The 13,255-nt window shown below is 43.5% G+C and overlaps 1 non-coding gene across 1 annotated transcript; it reads right to left on the bottom strand.

Moving 5' to 3' along the window:
• Positions 1 to 1,660: 1,660 nt before the first annotated feature.
• LOC119326865 lies at positions 1,661 to 1,821 on the bottom strand. The gene has a single exon (XR_005158229.1). It is a non-coding gene; the product is annotated as a U1 spliceosomal RNA (small nuclear RNA).
• Positions 1,822 to 13,255: the final 11,434 nt, after the last annotated feature.

Genomic DNA, 13,255 nt, shown 5'->3' on the forward strand with positions numbered 1-13,255 from the left:
TGCCCCCATCGATCTTCCTGCCACGCGCAATGACCACCACAAATTCGTGTAGTGAGTACATCCTCCACTTGTATCCTGCCTCAGTTGTGCTTGGGGGTGTCTCGTCCACTCCCCGCGTGCGTGACTCCATCCACTCTGGTGAATAAGTGGTCGCCGCCAACAATGTCAAGCACCATCATGATGGTGGCGCCCAACTTTCATCCAGTTCTGCAGAGCACGCCATCTCGCGACGCACCACCTCTGTTGAGTGTACAAGACGCTTGACGATTGCCACACAGCCGGGGACAAGTCGAGGAGAGGGGGATTGGGTTACCGGGGGCGTAATCGGGCTGGGAGGCACTCATGGCGGCGACGACCTTGGCGACGATTTTGTCGAGCTTGGAGGTGGTGATGCCCCTGTAGATGCCGGCGTAGGCCTTCTACGCGACGAGCGCGGGGTTGTAGTGGTTCTGGTTGAGGCTGTATGCAAGCTTCTTGAGACGCGTCGTGATCTTGTCGAAATGCACCACCTCCAACCGCACGCTGCCCTTCACCGCATACATCTTCTCTGCCGCCTGGCCGGATTTCGGTCAAACATTGGGTGGGCACGTGTCATAGCGAGTAGCAGGAGGGGCTCAGGATCCGAGAATTGGGGAACAAGGAGGAGGGAGAGGGCGGTGAGGGATTTGGAACGGCTCCAAGGGGCCGACGCGTGTGTTGTGCGATGATTTTGAAAAGAAATGAGAAAGGGGGTTCTTTTGAGAGTGGGAGGAACGGTGGAGAAGTGCTTTGGAGGAGGAGCGCTGGATTAGTGGAGTATTTTCATGTGTGGTTTTATGTCGGGGTGGTTGGTGGTGCTGGAAGCCCGTGTGACGCGGGACGCCATATTTCAGTCACAGTGAGAGCACAGGAGCGTGTCATGTCCTCCGTCATTCAACTCCATCAATGGCCCACCTATTTGAAAAGCATGAACTTTATTCGCTAATTGCCAAATAATTTGACTACAGATTGTTCGATCTTCGCAAGAATCGGAATAAAAATCTCTTTTTTCTTGTGGAACAAATTATACTCTTCATAGTCTCGTTGCCTTTTTAGCGAACGTCTGAAGTTTATATAACACAAAATTATATCTTTTGAAAATAGAACATCTGAAGTTTATATTGGTATATTTTTTGTAATATATGACTTGTATTAAGTTGGTCAAATTGATGACCTAGGGGTACGGGCACGCCTTGTAAACTGAGAGAGAGGGAGTAGCGAACATTGCCTAGCTGAAGAATGGTATTGCTTCCCGTAAGTTACTGGTCACATCGCAAGTCCATGATTAAGCTAACTACCTATTTATCACAGTCTAGGGCCTTGCCTTGTTTTGAAGATTTCTTCGTAAGGAATATGGTGAATCAAATCAGATTTGTAATACCGCTATTCGATATACCATTGAAAACTTGCTTGGTTTAGTGTTAAAGTTTGGTATTGGCCGAAATATTGGCTACTAATTGGCTGGCTACAAAATTCATGTGGCCACACTCACATAGAGTTGTATGTTTTGGAAATTCTTGTCATTGCAAAACTATTAATAGCAAAAAAAATACCATGTATACTTGCTTGACCAAGTAGAAGCAACTTGCAAAACGTGCATAGCTGCAATGATGAAATTCTAAAGTTTAATTTTGATGGATTGGCAGGGGTCGCGCGAGCGCATACCCCCTCTACCATAAATTTTAACGTCCATTCTCCCAATTGGGGAGATGATAGACCAACATGCTCGCCAAGTGCAATGTGAGTCGTTGATCTAGGCCACGACCCTTCTTGATCAGTCGTAAACCCCGTCTAGGTATTTAAGTTGCATCGGTGCTCCATGGGCTAGTTATATACACCAGCTCTCCCACCTCCGTCTCTCTCGCTAGCGAGGTGGGACTAAACCAGACCAGTTCGAGTGTCGCACAGTGATGGCCTGACCCATCTGCCGATTTCCTTTATGTTTTTTTCATTCTATTTATTATTTTTCCTTTTCACTTTTCTTCTGATTTGTATTTCCTTCTTCATCTAATTGACGTTTATGTTTCACTTTTTAATATTGTCTACATGCTTTCCTCGTACTATAAAAATCCCTTTTTGGTCTTATTAAAGTGAACTTTTTTAAGAGGGTTGGAGCAGATAGTTTTCGAGAATTGAGTCATTGTGTGAGTAGCCACCATGACCATGTGTGAGTAGTTTCCACAGGACCTTAGGGTCCATAGCAGTAGCTAGATGACATCCTCTCTCTCTCTCTCTCGTGATTCTATACCTTTTTTTACTAAAAAAGCAAGGTGCATTTCTTCAATTTTTTCATCCGTTCACCGTCAAGAAGATTTTTTTTGTATCCGAGGTGGTACTAAACTTTTGTGCGTCAATCCGCTAGAAAAGAACAAATGTTTGTCCAGAATTCCGTAATTGGGCCACGCGTGCTCCGGCCCAACAAAGCCAGCCCATTTATTATTGCCCACGCAGTTGGGAAGAGCTTATTTCTTGCATCAAGTGATAAATAGTTGAAACTAACCACAGGGCTCCTAAGATTGGGCCGGTCCGTTTCCCCTTTTTCGATGTTCTATTTTTATTTTTTCTCTTCCTTTCTCCTTCTTTTTTTTGTATTTCCTTTTCCTTTTTTCTATCTTTATTTTTTCTGTCAATTGTTTTTACATAAATGTTCAAAATTTCAAATTTTGTTCAAATATTCAAAAAACGTTCAGAATTCAAAAGTGGTGTTCCTGATTTGAAAAATATTTGAAAATTTTAAAAAATCTTGTTTCGAAATTTTCCCATTTTTTAGAAAATGTTTGTGTTTTTCAAAAAGTCTTCGAGATTTTTTAATAAAAGTTACATTTTATAAATGTTCCATATGTTAAAATATTCATGTTTTAGTGAAATATTCACAAACCAAAATAATACTTTCGTCTAAGAAAACATTTTCTAAATATTTTTTGAATGTTCCCCTTAAAAATCAAAAATTCAAAAATATTTGTGTTTTTGTACAATTTTCATGTTTTAAAAATATTATTTGTGAATCTCAAAACATATTAATGTTTCTAATTTTGTTCGTGTTTTCCCAAAAATATTGGAATTTTCAAAAAATAATTGTTCGGATTTTTTGATTGTTCGGGATTTAAAAAATTGTTCACATTTCCAAGAATATTCACCAATTCATATTTTTTTGAATGGTCAGAAAAAATTTAATATATATTCCTAATCTGACTCTATATTATTTTCTTAATTACTCGCGCTGGCCATAGGTTAGCAGTGCATGGTCGTTCTATGCTGGTTGAGTGTAAATGAAAGAAACTGTCGGCATATGCCAATAAAAGAGAATATTTTGTTTGGTTTTAATTAGAGCAAAATTATCGGCACTTGAGCACTAAAATAATCAAAGAGAATAAACCCTAAAAAGTAAGGACATTCATGCCTAATTATGCTAATAAAACGAGATTTATGCACTACAATTAATAATCGACCTGGCTACGTGTGGTAGGATTGAGTGGTCGAAGCAACCATGTCCCAAGTTCGCCGCGTAGCCACCAAATGAGCTGGCAGGCACAACCCGAAAATGGAGACAGACCCGGAGGCAAAAAGGCATGAGTTGGGTGCTCGCCACCACGCCGACCAACCCCAGCACTATTAAGATTTTTCGTGTCAAACATATCCAACGAGAAGACCATAACTCCTTGCTCTGTCGCCTATCATTGTGAAGACCCTTTTTTGGATGACACGTCAATTATCTTTATCGTTGCTTCTCGCAAAAAAAATCTCTCCGTCGCAATGCACCGGCATATGTGCTAGTTAGTACAAAATTCCCTTGAGTTGCCTCATAAAACGTCTCTAATATATCTATAATTTTTGATTGTTCCATGCTATTATATTATCTATTTTGGATGTTTTATATGTATCAATATGCTATTTTATATTATTTTTGGGACTAACCTATTAACCTAGAGCAAGTGCCAGTTTCTATTTTTTCTTTAGTTTTGAGTTTTACAGAAAAGGAATATGAAACGGAGTCCAAACGGAATAAAACATTCGTGATGATTTTTCTTGGACCAAAAGACACCTACGAGACTTGGAGAGGAGGTCAGAAGACCTACGAGGACACGACTATTGGAAATATGCCCTAGAGGCAATAATAAATTAGCTATTATTATATTTCCTTGTTCATGATAATCGTTTATTATCCATGCTATAATTGTATTGATAGGAAACTCAGATACATGTGTGGATACATAGACAACACCATGTCCCTAGTAAGCCTCTAATTGACTAGCTTGTTGATCAATAGATGGTTACGGTTTCCTGACCGTGGACATTGGATGTCGTTGATAACGGGATCACAACATTAGGAGAATGATGTGATGGACAAGACCCATCCTAAGCCTAGCACAAAGATCGTAGTTCATATGCTAAAGCTTTTCTAATGTCAAGTATCATTTCCTTAGACCATGAGATTGTGCAACTCCCGGATACCGTAGGATTGCTTTGGGTGTACCAAACGTCACAACGTAACTGGGTGGCTATAAAGGTGCACTACAGGTATCTCCAAAAGTGTCTGTTGGGTTGGCACGAATCGAGACTGGGATTTGTCACTCCGTGTAAACGGAGAGGTATCTCTGGGCCCACTCGGTAGGACATCATCATAATGTGCACAATGTGACCAAGGGTTTGATCACGGGATGATGTGTTACGAAACGGGTAAAGAGACTTGCCGGTAACGATATTGAACAAGGTATCGATATACCGACGATCGAATCTCGGGCTAGTACTATACCGCTAGACAAAGGGAATTGTATACGGGATCGATTGAGTCCTTGACATCGTGGTTCATCCGATGAGATCATCGTGGAACATGTGGGAGCCAACATGGGTATCCAGATCCCGCTGTTGGTTATTGACCGGAGAACGTCTCTATCATGTCTGCATGGTTCCCGAACCCGTAGGGTCTACACACTTAAGGTTCGATGACGCTAGGGTTATAAAGGAAGTTAGTATGTGGTTACCGAATGTTGTTAGGAGTCGCGGATGAGATCCCGGACGTCACGAGGAGTTCCGTAATGGTCCGCAGGTAAAGATTTATATATGGGAAGTCCTGTTTTGGTCACCGGAAAAGTTTCGGGTTTTATCGGTAACGTACCGGGACCACCGGGAGGGTCCCGGGGGTCCACCAAGTGGGGCCACCATCCCCGGAGGGCTGCATGGGCCAAGTGTGGGAGGGGACCAGCCCCAGGTGGGCTGGTGCGCCCCCCACAAGGGCCCAAGGCGCCTAGGGTTTGGGGGAGGGGGCGCACCCACCTAACTTGGGGGGCAAGTTTCTCCTCTTCCCCCCTTGGCCGCACCCTAGATGGGTTTGGGCTGGCCGCCGCCCCTAGGGGTGGAACCCTAGGTGGGGGCGCAGCCCTCCCTCTCCCCCTATATATACTTGAGGGTTTTGGGGCTGCCAATAGAGGAGTTTTGACCTCTCTCTGGCGCAGCCCTACCTCTCTCCCTTCTCCTCTCCCGCGGTGCTTGGCGAAGCCCTGCAGGATTGCCACGCTCCTCCACCACCACCACGCCGTTGTGCTGCTGCTGGATGGAGTCTTCCTCAACCTCTCCCTCTCTCCTTGCTGGATCAAGGCATGGGAGACGTCACCGGGCTGTACGTGTGTTGAACGCGGAGGTGCCGTCCGTTCTGCACTAGGATCTCCGGTGATTTGAATCACGACGAATACGACTCCTTCAACCCCATTCTCTTGAACGCTTCCGCTTAGCGATCTACAAGGTTATGTAGATGCACTCTCCTTCCCCTTGTTGCTAGTCTCTCCATAGATAGATCTTGGTGACTCGTAGGAAAATTTTGAATTTCTGCTACGTTCCCCAACAGTGGCATCATGAGCCAGGTCTATTGCGTAGATTCTTTGCACGAGTAGAACACAAAGTAGTTGTGGGCGTTGATTTTGTTCAATATGCTTACCGTTACTAGTCCAATATTGTTTCGACGGTATTGTGGGATGAAGCGGCCCGGACCGACCTTACACGTACTCTTTCGTGAGACAGGTTCCACCGACTGACATGCACTTGGTGCATAAGGTGGCTAGCGGGTGCCAGTCTCTCCCACTTTAGTCGGAACGGATTCGATGAAAAGGGTCCTTATGAAGGGTAAATATCAATTGGCATATCACGTTGTGGTTTTGCGTAGGTAAGAAACGTTCTTGCTAGAAACCCATAGCAGCCACGTAAAACATGCAAACAACAATTAGAGGACGTCTAACTTGTTTTTGCAGGGTATGCTATGTGATGTGATATGGCCAAGAAGAATGTGATGAATGATATGTGATGTATGAGATTGATCATGTTCTTGTAATAGGAATCACGACTTGCATGTCGATGAGTATGACAACCTGCAGGAGCCATAGGAGTTGTCTTAATTTATTGTATGACCTGCGTGTCATTAAACAATGTCATGTAATTACTTTCCTTTATTGCTAACCGGTAGCCATAGTAGTAGAAGTAATAGTTGGCGAGACAACTTCATAAAGACACAATGATGGAGATCATGATGATGGAGATCATGGTGTCATGCTGGTGATGATGATGATCATGGAGCCCCGAAGATGGAGATCAAAAGGAGCAAAATGATATTGGCAATATCATGTCACTATTTGATTGCATGTGATGTTTATCATGTCTATGCATCTTATTTGCTTAGAACGACGGTAGTAAATAAGATGATCCCTCATTAAAATTTCAAGAAAGTGTTCCCCCTAACTGTGCACCATTGCGAAAGTTCGTCGTTTCGAAGCACCACGTGATGATCGGGTGTGATAGATTATTACGTTCACATACAACGGGTGTAAGCAAGATTTACACACGCGAAACACTTAGGTTGACTTGACGAGCCTAGCATGTACAGACATGGCCTCAAAACACAAGAGACCAAAAGGTCGAGCATGAGTCGTATAGTAGATACGATCAACATGAAGATGTTCACCGATGATGACTAGTCTGTCTCACGTGATGATCGGACACGGCCTAGTTGACTCAGATCATGTAATCACTTAGATGACTAGAGGGATGTCTATCTGAGTGGGAGTTCATAAGATGAACTTAATTATCCTGAACATAGTCAAAAGATCTTTACAAATTATGTCGTAAGCTCGCGCTTTAGTTCCACTGTTTAGATATGTTCCTAGAGAAAATATAGTTGAAAGTTGACAGTAGCGATTATGCGGACAATAGAAAGCTTATGTCCTTAATGCACCGCTCAGTGTGCTGAACCCCAAACGTCGTCTGTGGATGTTGCGAACATCAGACATACACGTTTTGATAACTACGTGATAGTTCAGTTAAACGGTTTAGAGTTGAGGCACCAAAGACGTTTTTCGAAACGTCGCGGAACATATGAGATGTTTCAAGGGCTGAAATTGGGATTTCAGGCTCGTGCCCACGTCAAGAGGTATAAGACCTCCGACGATTTTCTTAGCCTGCATACTAAGGGAGAAATGGCTCAATCGTTGAGCTTGTGCTCAGATTGTCTGAGTGCAACAATCACTTGAATCGAGTGGGAGTTGATCTTCCAGATGAGATAGTGATGTTTCTCCAAAGTCATTGCCACCAAGCTGCTAGAGCTTCATGATGAACTATAACATATCAGGGATAGATATGATGATCCTTGAGGTATTCATGATGTTTGACACCGCGAAAGTAGAAATCAAGAAGGAGCATCAATTGTTGATGGTTGGTGAAAACCACTAGTTTCAAGAAGGGCAAGGGCAAGAAGGGATACTTCATGAAACGGCAAATCAGCTGCTGCTCTAGTGAAGAAACCCAAGGTTGAACCCAAACCCGAGACTAAGTGCTTCTGTAATAAGGGGAACAACCACTGGAGCAGAATTACCCTAGATACTTGGTAGATGAGAAGGCTGGCAAGGTCGATAGAAGTATATTGGATATACATTATGTTAATGTGTACTTTACTAGTACTCCTAGTAGCACCAGGGTATTAAGATACCGGTTCGGTTGCTAAGTGTTAGTAACTCGAAATAAAAGAGCTACGGAATAAACGGAGACTAGCTAAAGGTGAGCTGACGATATGTGTTGGAAGTGTTTCCAAGTTTGATGTGATCAAACATCGCACGCTCCCTCTACCATCAATATTAGTATTAAACCTGAATAATTGTCATTTGATGTTTGCGTTGAGCATAGACATGATTGAATTATGTCTATCGCAATACGGTTATTCATTTAAGGAGAATAATGGTTACTCTATTTATTTGAATAATACCTTCAATGGTCTTGCACCTAAAGGAATGGTTTATTGAATCTCGATCGTAGTGATACACATTTTCATGCCAAAAGATATAACATAGTAATGATAGTACCACTTACTTGTGGCACTGCCATGTAAGTCATATTGGTATAAAACGCATGAAGAAGCTCCATGTTGATGGATCTTTGGACTCACTCGTTTTTAAAAGTTTGAGACATGCGAACCATGTCTATTGGTGTATACGCATGAAGAAACTCCATGCAGATGGATCGTTTGGACTCACTTGAGATATGCAAATCATACCACATGGGCAAGATGATTGAAAAGCCTCATTTTCAGTAACATGGAACAAGATAACAGCTTGTTGGAAGTAACACATTTTGATGTGTGCAGTCCAATGAGTGCTGAGGCATGTAGTGAATATCGTTATGTTCTTACTTCACAGATGATTCGAGTAGATGTTGAGTATATTTACTGGATGAAACACAAGTCTGAATTATTGAATGGTTCAAGTAATTTCAGAGTGAAGTTGAAGATCATTGTGACAAGACGATAAAATGTCTATGATATGATCATAGAGATGAGTATCTGAGTTACGAGCTTTGGCACGCAATTAAGACATTGTGGAAATTGTTTCACAATTAATACCGCCTGGAACACCATAGCGTGATGGTGTGTCCGAACATCATAGTTGCACCCTATTGGATATGGTGCGTACCATGATGTCTCTTATCGAATTACCACTATCGTTCATGGGTTAGGCATTAGAGACAACCGCACTCACTTTAATAGGGCACCACGTAATTCCATTGAGATGACACCGTGAGAACTATGGTTTAGAGAAACATAAGCTGTCGTTTCTTGAAAGTTTGGGGCTGTGACGCTTATGTGAAAAAGTTTCATCGTGATAAGCTCGAACCCAAAACGGATAAATGCATCTTCATAGGATACCCAAAATGGTTGGGTATACCTCCTAATTCAGATCTGAAAGCAATAGGGCTTGTTTCTTGAACCAGGTCCTTTCTCGAGGAAAAGTTTGTCTCGAAAAGTTGAGTGGGAGGATGGTGGAGACTTGATATGGTTATTGAACCATCACTATAACTAGTGTGTAGCAGGGCACTGGAAGTTGTTCCTGTGGCACCTACACCAATTGAAGTAGAAGCTTATGATAGTGATCATGAAACTTCGGATCAAGGCACTACCATACCTCGTAGGGTGACAAAGATGCGTACTGCTTCAGAGTGGTACAGTAATCCTGTCTTGAAGGTCATGTTGCTAGAAAACAATGAACCTACAAGCTATGGAGAAGCGATGGTGGGCCCGAATTCCAACAAATGGTTAGAAGCCATGAAATCCGAGATAGGATCCATGTATCAGAACAAAGCATGGACTTTGGTGGACTTGCCCGATGATCAGGCAAGCCATTGAGATAAATGGATCTTTAAGAAGAAGACGGACGTGGATGGTAATGTCACCATCTATGAAGCTCGACTTGTGGCGAAGAGTTTTTCACAAGTTCAAGGAGTTGACTACGATGAGATTTTCTCATCCGTAGCGATGCTTAAAGTCCGTCGGAATCATGCTAGCATTAGCTGCATTTATGAAATCTGGCAGATGGATGTCAAAAATGAGTTTCTTTACCAGTTTTTGTAAGGAAAGGTTGTATGTGATATAATCAGAAAGTTTTTGTCGATCCTAAGGATGCTGGCTCCAGCGATCCTTCTAAGGACTGGAGTAACCATCTTGGAGTTGGAATGTATGCTTTGATGAGATGATCAAAGATTTTGGGTTTATACAAAGTTTATGAGAAACTTGTACTTCCAAAGAAGATAGTGGGAGCACTATAGAATTTTTGATGAGTATATGTTGTTGACATATTGTTGATCAGAAATGATGTAGAATTTCTGGAAAGCATATAGGGTTATTTGAAAAGTGTTTTTCAATAGAAAACCTGGATTAAGCTACTTGAACATTGAGCATCAAGATCTATGAGGATAGATCAAAAACGCTTAATGGTACTTTCAAATGAGCACATACCATGACATGATCTTGAAGGTGTTCAAGATGGATTAGTCAAAGAAGGAGTTCTTGCCTGAGTTGTAAGGTATGAAGTTAAGAGTTAAAGCTCGACCCCGGCAGAAGAGAGAGAAAGGACGAAGGTCGTTCCCTATGCTTCAGACGTAGGCTCTATAGTATGCTATGTTGTGTACTGCACCGAAAGTGTGCCTTGCCATGAGTCAGTCAAGGGGTACAAGAATGATCCGGGAATGGATCATTGGACAACGGTCAAAATTGTCCTTGGAGTAAATAAGGACATGTTTCTCGATTATGGAGGTGATAAAGAGTTCGGCGTAAAGGGTTACATCGATGCAAGCTTTAACACCTATCCGAATGACTCTGAGTAGCAAACCGGATACGTATAGTGGAGCAACCATTTGGAATAGCTCCAAGTGGAGCGTGGAAGCAGCATTTACAATATGACCTAGAGATTTGCGAAGTACATACGGATCTGAATGTTGCAGACCCGTTGACTAAAACCTCTCTTACAAGCAAAACATGATCAAACCCCAGAACTCATTGAGTCTTAATCACATGATGATGTGAACTAGTTTAATGACACTAGTAAACTCTTTGGATGTTGGTCACATGGCGATGTGACGTGTGAGTGTTAATCACATGGCGATGTGAACTAGATTATTGACTCTAGTGCAAGTGGGAGACTGTTGGAAATATGCCCTAGAGGCAATAATAAATTAGCTATTATTATATTTCCTTGTTCATGATAATCATTTATTATCCATGCTATAATTGTATTGATAGGAAACTCAGATACATGTGTGGATACATAGACAACACCATGTCCCTAGTAAGCCTCTAATTGACTAGCTCGTTGATCAATAGATGGTTACGGTTTCCTGACCATGGACATTGGATGTCGTTGATAACGGGATCACATAATTAGGAGAATGATGTGATGGACAAGACCCAATCCTAAGCCTAGCACAAAGATCCTAGTTCATATGCTAAAGCTTTTCTAATGTCAAGTATCATTTCCTTAGACCATGAGATTGTGCAACTCCCGGATACCGTAGGAATGCTTTGGGTGTACCAAACGTCACAACGTAACTGGGTGGCTATAAAGGTGCACTACAGGTATCTCCGAAAGTGTCTGTTGAGTTAGCACGAATCGAGACTGGGATTTGTCACTCCGTGTAAACGGAGAGGTATCTCTGGGCCCACTCGGTAGGACATCATCATAATGTGCACAATGTGACCAAGGGGTTGATCACGGGATGATGTGTTACGGAACGAGTAAAGAGACTTGCCAGTAACGAGATTGAACAAGGTATCGGTATACCGACGATCGAATCTCGGGCAAGTACTATACCGCTAGACAAAGGGAATTGTATACGGGATCGATTGAGTCCTTGACATCGTGGTTCATCCGATGAGATCATCGTGGAACATGTGGGATCCAAAATAGGTATCTAGATCCCGCTGTTGGTTATTGACCGGAGAACGTCTCGGTAATGTGTGCATGGTTCCCGAACCCGTAAGGTCTACACACTTAAGGTTCGATGACACTAGGGTTATACAGGAAGTTAGTATGTGGTTACCGAATGTTGTTCGGAGTCCCGGAAGAGATCTCGGATGTCACGAGGAGTTCCGGAATGGTCTGGAGGTAAAGATTTATATATGGGAAGTCCTGTTTTGGTCACCGGAAAAGTTTCGGGTTTTATCGGTAACGTACCGGGACCATCGGGAGGGTCCCGGGGATCCACCAAGTGGGGCCACCATCCCTGGAGGGCTGCATGGGCCAAGTGTGGGAGGGGACCAGCCCCAGGTGGGCTGGTGCGCCCCCCACAAGGGCCCAAGGCGCCTAGGGTTTGGGGGAGGGGGCGCACCCACCTAACTTGGGGGGCAAGTTTCCCCTCTTCCCCCCCTTGGCCGCACCCTAGATGGGTTTGGGCTGGCCGGCGCCCCTAGGGGTGGAACCCTAGGTGGGGGCGCAGCCCTCCCTCTCCCCCTATATATACTTGAGGGTTTTGGGGCTGCCAATAGAGGAGTTTTGACCTCTCCCTGGCGCAGCCCTACCTCTCTCCCTTCTCCTCTCCCGCGGTGCTTAGCGAAGCCCTGCAGGATTGCCACGCTCCTCCACCACCACCACGCCGTTGTGCTGCTGCTGGATGGAGTCTTCCTCAACCTCTCCCTCTCTCCTTGCTGGATCAAGGCATGGGAAACGTCACCGGGCTGTACGTGTGTTGAACGCGGAGGTGCCGTCCGTTCGGCGCTAGGATCTCTGGTGATTTGAATAACGACGAGTACGACTCCTTCAACCCCGTTCTCTTGAATGCTTCCGCTTAGCGATCTACAAGGGTATGTAGATGCACTCTCCTTCCCATCGTTGCTAGTCTCTCCATAGATAGATCTTGGTGACTCGTAGGAAAATTTTGAATTTCTGCTACGTTCCCCAACAACGACAAGCCATAGGGGCGCGCCCCCTGGAGGTCCTCTAACCCTAATCTTTGGCCTATAAATTCCCAAATATTCCCGAACCAACATAAGCGTCCATGAAAATACTTTTCCACAGCCGCAAGTCTCTATTCCTGTGAGATCCCATTTGCGGCCTTTTCCGGCAATCTGCCGGAGGGGGATTCGATCACGGAGGGCATCTACATCAACACTATCGCCCCTCTGATGATGGGTGAGTAGTTTACCACAGACCTACGGGTCCATAGCTAGTAGCGAGATGGATTTTTCTCTCTCTTTGATTTTCAACACAATGTTCTCCTCGATGTTCTTGGAGTTCTATCCGATGTAATACTTTTTTGCGGTGTGTTTGTCGAGATCCGATGAATTGTAGATTTATGATCAGATTATTTATGAATATTATTTGAATCTCCTTTGAATTCTTGTATGCATGATTTTATATCTTTGTATTTCTCTTCGAATTATCTGTTTGGTTTGGCCAACTAAATTGGTACTTCTTGCAATGGGAGAGGTGCTTAG

This window comes from Triticum dicoccoides, chromosome 6B (genome assembly GCF_002162155.2).
Source record: "Triticum dicoccoides isolate Atlit2015 ecotype Zavitan chromosome 6B, WEW_v2.0, whole genome shotgun sequence".
Lineage (NCBI taxonomy): Eukaryota > Viridiplantae > Streptophyta > Magnoliopsida > Poales > Poaceae > Triticum > Triticum dicoccoides.